General features: G+C 38.8%; 1 long non-coding RNA gene across 2 annotated transcripts; it reads left to right on the top strand.

The window, feature by feature from the left end:
• Positions 1–2,881: 2,881 nt before the first annotated feature.
• On the top strand, positions 2,882–4,130 carry LOC103152581 (uncharacterized). 2 transcript variants are annotated; one of them, XR_001658768.1, is made up of 5 exons: positions 2,882–3,070; positions 3,269–3,344; positions 3,519–3,560; positions 3,670–3,803; positions 3,957–4,130. It is a non-coding gene; the product is annotated as an uncharacterized LOC103152581 (long non-coding RNA). The 2 variants fall into 2 exon arrangements; XR_001658767.1 differs by having other exon boundaries at positions 2,882–3,344.
• Positions 4,131–6,257: the final 2,127 nt, after the last annotated feature.

Below are 6,257 nucleotides of genomic sequence, written 5' to 3'. Positions count from 1 at the left end.
GTTCTTCCTTGTTTTGTCTTACTTAAATAGTTTTGGATTATCAAGTGCAAATATTAAAAAATAATAATACATAGGAACACAGAATGAAACACATCTATGTGGGCTCACTACATCGAATGTCAGAATAAGGTTCCATGCAAGTTGGGTGGCATTATGCTACCAGCTAATCAGACTTCAGGTCCATGGGACATTTGACCAGAAACCCCCCAGCGCTGTCCGTCAACACCAACCCTGTTTATGAACAGGACTTTTAAGGCTCAGTCACAAAAAGAAGGATGTTTGGTTTGTGAACCTTTGAGTCTTTTTGCTGATGGCATGGTCAGATCGAGTGGCTGAAATGAGCTTCCTCAGTGATGTGGGCTCAGCCTTAGAGACGCAGTCAGAATCTGTCATCACCTGCCCGCCTACTGGTGGTTCATGTGTACATTAACAAACTGTTTTCTTTTTTCAACTAAATATCAATTGCACATAACGTACATGTAACTTAAAATAAAACTTTAACCCTTTCTGTTATTCTTCACAAAGTGTTGACATTTTGCTTCAAAGTTTTATTTTTGTAATTTTCTTTGATACGATACACTGTAGAGATGGAGAAACATGGCTGACCTAAAATGTGCCTGTAGCAGGATCAGTTAGTTTATGGGTATTATTTATATATTTGTTTCAGGAAACCTTTCATGTTTCATGTTTTTGTTTCTCAGTCAGAACCAAGGCCCCTGGAACCGCAGGCTGTTCTATTCAAGAAGAAACACATGAGCTCCGTGTCGGCAGTGAAGCAGGACAGCTGGACGGTTTTCTTCATCGGAACAACTGATGGGCAGCTCATTAAGGTCAGTACGATAGTTACTTCCTCAGCTACGGGTGAGAGAGAGATTTTTTTAAATGTAAATTAAACCTCATGTCAAACTCTATTTTTGCTCAGTAACTAGTTGGTCTGTACATATGAACAATATCAGTGCAGTGAAGAACCAGCCTGCTTTCAGTCAGAATGAACAAAGTGGTTTCACTGCTTCTGAAACCGTTTCTATGAGTCCAGATAAGTGGATCAGATAAGTGGATCAGCCTGTTGTGGAGTGGAGAATATTCAACTGTAAAGCCTGATTTATTCTTAGAACTACAGGATCCCCAGGATGACCTTTGAGGCTTTAATTCTTTTTTTTTTGTTTTTTCGGTCAGACAAAACCGACATTGTGTCATCAGAAAATTTGAAAACCAAACTGCTTCATCAATTTCTTGTTATGATAGGGACTATATAATCACCCAGTAGTCATATACTGTAAAAATAGCGTTGTTGTTGCCGCTGATTCCCAAAGCTGTTTCTTATTTCTGTTTATGCTGATTCTGGAGCTTTAGCACAAAATCATAAGTTTTGTGGGATAAACCTGTGGAGCAGCGCCACTTGGTGTGCCATTTCATGAGAGGAGCATGGAATGAGCTGGTGATCTATCGACTGCTGGTGCCTTTGTGGATTGTCACTCTGGTGCTGGAAGCCATTTGTCATTATTCCTTTGTACCTATCGAGGGTATTGGTATGAAATTGCTATCATTGCACAGCTCTTACCCTTGGGCACGGCCCAGAGAGTGAGTTACACATTGTCTGTCTGTCCTACCTGTTTGCAGTGTGTACTAGGACTCCCAGGTTGTGCTTGAGACTCAATTGCTAATCAGAAAATAAGACAAGAAAGCAGTAGTGACAGAAATAGAGATGCCAAGAGACATCAAACAAAAAAACTTCAAGAAAAGCAAATTATCTAAAGAAAAGGGAAAAAAGAAAAGAAATAGAGGAGACGTGCAAAGCCAAGGAGTTACTGGTTCAAGCCAATTCCAGGACAACCTCTGAGACCTTCTGTCCAGCAGAGTGTAGTCCTACTTAACAAGAGCTCTGTGGGAGGACATGAGCTTGAAATATACCTGAACGATTGAAAAGAACAAATGCAGAGTATAAATTATACACAGTAACTATCTATTCTGTTGTCAGCTTCCTGTGGACAAGAACAATCGTCCAGGATGTCCAAAGGAGCTCCACAGGGCCAGTGGTAATCAGAAACTGTTTCCAAAAATCCTTCTGGATCCAGTGGATCAGAAACACATGTATCTGACATTTAAAAACAAGGTAACTGTAGTTCATTTTTTCATGTTGCATGTACAAGACTGCATATTAGAGTGTTTCTAAATCTTTGACTTTTGTTCCAGATTAAGCGTGTTCCAGTGTCAAACTGTGGTGAATACACAACTGTGGGGGACTGTTGTGTGGATCCACACTGTGTCTGGTGTGTCTCTACGAACAGGTCAGAGAAACTTCAGATGTAGCTAAAGTCTTCAGAAAATTCTGAGCTTCATGATGACATTTGTTAATTTATTCAGATGTACATTTAAAGATGACTGCAAAGACGACTGGTTGTCCATGCCTGATGAATACCAACAGAAAGTGATTTCCTACAGAGTTGTGAAGGACTCCACAGGACAGGTGGATCAATAACAGACTGATGACTTTATTCAGTTGGAACTAAAAGTTATTTATTTTTTCTATCTGGTCCTTTCTCAGGTCAAAATAGTCATCAATGTACACCTGACTGTGACAGAGACGGTTCAGTCTAAATTTACCTGTGAGATCAAGGAAAACTTGGCCCAGCTTTGTATGCCACAACCTCAGTACCCACAATGCACCTGCATTCTCTCTGACCATCTTTCTAATGGTTAGTAATTATTTGGTAAATTATCCAGTAAAGGAAATAATTTGTCATTGAGCCCCACATCACGACAAGACAATGTGGTTTATTCATATCAAATACTACAAATTTAAACTATAAATATATATATATATATATATATATATATATATATATATATGTGTGTGTGTGTGTGTGTGTGTGTGTGTGTATGTGTGTGGTGTGTGTTCAGTACATGTGTACTGTACAGTGTCCAATGATTTCTAAAACTGTACAGTATTTTTGCCAAACTAAGGTGATTTTCCATTTGCAGGACTTGATCTCACTGTATCAATCAGATTTCAACAGGCAGAACTGACAGAGCGTCTAAAGCTCATCGACTGTTCTCATAGTATTCTGTCGTAAGTTCATTTACACTTAAACCTTAACTACTAAAGTCTTTAAGTGATGAATTTAGTTGCTTATTTAGGTCCTAAATTACCTGGACCACCAATTTGAAAAAGAAATTAACATCAGTATGAAACTCATTCACATCTATTGTGTGTTTTTGTACCTTGTGTTTTGTACATTTGTTCAGCACCGTGTTGTTTTCTGTCCAGGTGTCAGCAGTGCATCAGAGCTGGATGTGGCTGGAGGGAGAACCGCTGTACCTGGGCCAGTGAAGGAGAGCGGAATGTAATCAGACCTTTTCAGATGGTTTTTACAGAAAAGTCTACAAGTTTACCTGTTAAGGGTTTAAATTTCAAACCAACATCATAACACAATTATATGGTTAGGATATCGAGAGGCAAAACGAAGCAGGTTAGGAAACAAAAGCAGACATTTCTGTTCCTGTTCTCTGTTTTGTAGGACCAAGTTTGCCAACAGTTCACCTCTCAGCCAATCACTACGGTGAGTCTAAATGTTGATTCTCTTCCACACAGTTCACCCTAATGCACATTCAGAATGACATCAAGTTAAAGTCGTGTGCTGAGGCAGTTTGTGTGTGTTTTTTTGACAGAAGCCAGAGATTATCTCAGTGACTCCCAGTCGTGTGTCTTACTATGGCAGAAATCATGCTTTGCTGAAAGGTCGTAACCTCAGAGAAGTGATTGGAGTCATTGTCCAGGCAGAAATGGACTGCTCTTCAAAGGAGTAAGTCACTCCGGGGTTTAGGTCTAATCTTCAGAAAAGCTATTTCACATGTGACAGGTGGTTGGTCTCAGTTACTGGTTTATTGTCGCACAGTTCTTTATATCATGTTTTCTCTTTATCTTCTGAAAAGAGTAACTATTCAACTATGATTAGATCTCCAGTTTGGAACAACACTGGAGAGAGTCTGACGTTCCACATTCCCAGAAGAACCAATGAAGCTGTGGTTCAAGTGTGTGCCCTCCTCTCTGATGGGAGTTGCCATGGCGAAGCTGATATAACCTACCAGTCAGCACCATCTTGTACTGGAGTTTCACCATCTGTTACCTGGAGAAGGTAGCGGTGTGTTTAATGATACACAGTCTTTTCCGCCATTGCATTCCTCAGTTTTATAACTATAATCATAACTTCACTCAAAACTATCATTAGTCTCAGTTCATGCAAACGACACAATGAACAATGATTCTAATTGTTTCTGTAGAGTCCAGAATTGGTTTATCACAAAATGCTTGCAATGAAAGACCTGTTATTTTTAGCACTGTGGAATGTTTCCAATCATGGGAATAATATACCTGGACATTTTAATATATTTTCTGCTCTTTTGGCTGCTGCCCTGAATCATCCAGTGGGAAGAGGAAGATCACGATCACAGGATCCTACTTGGATACGGTGGAAATGGTCGCACACAACCAGCATGACCGAGAGCTGATGAGTTACAGAGGCCCAGAGTGCCCTGTAAATTTACCCCCGCAGTTACAAGCACCTCCTGAACACATCAACTCTATGGTGGGTCTGTGAACACACACACACACACACACACACACACACACGCACGCACAGTGCTCTGTCAGGCTTTTTCACATAGTTTCGGTCATAAGTGTGACTTAAACTGCTAAGTTATCAGGCTTAAAGGTAGTTTTTCTTGTTTGTCTAACCAGCTATTGTTCAAATCCTATGATTTGTGTGAAATCACAGTGTGACCTAATTTACTCCTTCTGATCATTTTTAGTGTTTTATCTGGTTTAATCACGTCAATGTATTTGATCAGATCGTCACGTTCAGACGGGTTTTTTTTATTGTATTCAACAATAAATATTTATACATTCTCTACAGACTCTCATCTATAAAACACCTCCTTTTAAGGCCTCTAAGCAGAACAGACATGGGGTGTATATAAAAGTAGCCAATGAGACATTGAGCTGTTCAGCAGAAATCTTTCACTATCCAGACCCGCAATTTATCAGCTTCAGAGCCAAGAGGACAGGAGATAACATCAAAATCACCATACTGGTGAGTTTTTTTTTTTTTCTTCTTCTTTTATTTAGCATTCTTCATGACAAATAGATTATAAGAGGTAAAAAAAATAAATTAAAAAAGCAGTGATTTGTTTTTTTTGTTTTGTTTTGTTGTATTATTTAGAAAAATACAGACAGACTGATGATGACAACAGCCGAGTTGTCAGTATGGGCCATTAAGGATGAGAAGCAGTATCCCTGCATCCTGCAGAATAAAGATGATGAATATGAAACTACCAATAGTTATGAATTTGTGAATCAGAGTGGCTTTAAATATGGATCACAGATGCTCGTCTGTGAGGTTGAAAACACAACCGATGTCATATTTAATCAGTTAAAGGTATATCACTTTCTCAAACAACTTACTACAATTTGAACTGCCTTGTAATTATAAGACAGACTGCTGGAACAATAAATTATTATTTATAATTACAATTATTATTATATTATTATTATTTAATGCCATTATGATTCTAACTTATACTTTTTAAATATGCTTTTATTTTTTCATTGATTACTCTGGGCATCTAAAATTTCAGTTTTAAATAACATTTCTTAATATCTCCAGATTATGTATGGAGAAACAATAGTGCAGGTGTGGAATCCATCTTTATTCCATCAGGTCCTTTTCATCCTGCGCCTGATGTTCCTCCCCTCTGTTGCTGTTGGTAAGTTTGCGTCATGAACATGGCTGATAATATGGTCCACTTACTGTTTAACATGGTCAATTTGAGTTTTTTTTCCCTCTAGTCTATATCCCACAATTTCATGTTACAGGAACTACTTACACTAGTCACTGAACTAGTGAAAAGGAGAACTAAACAGAGGATAACTGTTTGTCTTTCAGTGCTGATGATCATCTGTCAGTGCCAGAAGAGACGCGTCGTCAAGAAGACCAAGCTCTGATCGTCTCTGCTGCGCCTCAGGATCACTCAGCTTCCTGGAACTGTAAAACCTGCCAGATGAAAACTAGTGAAATGCCAGATGTCTTGGATCGAAGATGTAATGAACGCTTAAGACAGACGTGAACAACAAAAATGAAACCTCGCAGAGTCTCAGTCAAAAATAGGGAAGTTAGCATAGAATACAATGCAAACAAAAAAGCAAGCCATCCAGTGTCACTGGTTGACGGGGAAGAAAATGTTATATAACCTAATTTAGA

Source organism: Poecilia formosa, unplaced genomic scaffold (genome assembly GCF_000485575.1).
Source record: "Poecilia formosa unplaced genomic scaffold, Poecilia_formosa-5.1.2 Scaffold318, whole genome shotgun sequence".
Taxonomy (NCBI): domain Eukaryota; kingdom Metazoa; phylum Chordata; class Actinopteri; order Cyprinodontiformes; family Poeciliidae; genus Poecilia; species Poecilia formosa.
The sequence above is the reverse complement of the archived record's forward strand: the minus strand, read 5'-3'. Positions and strand labels throughout refer to the sequence as shown.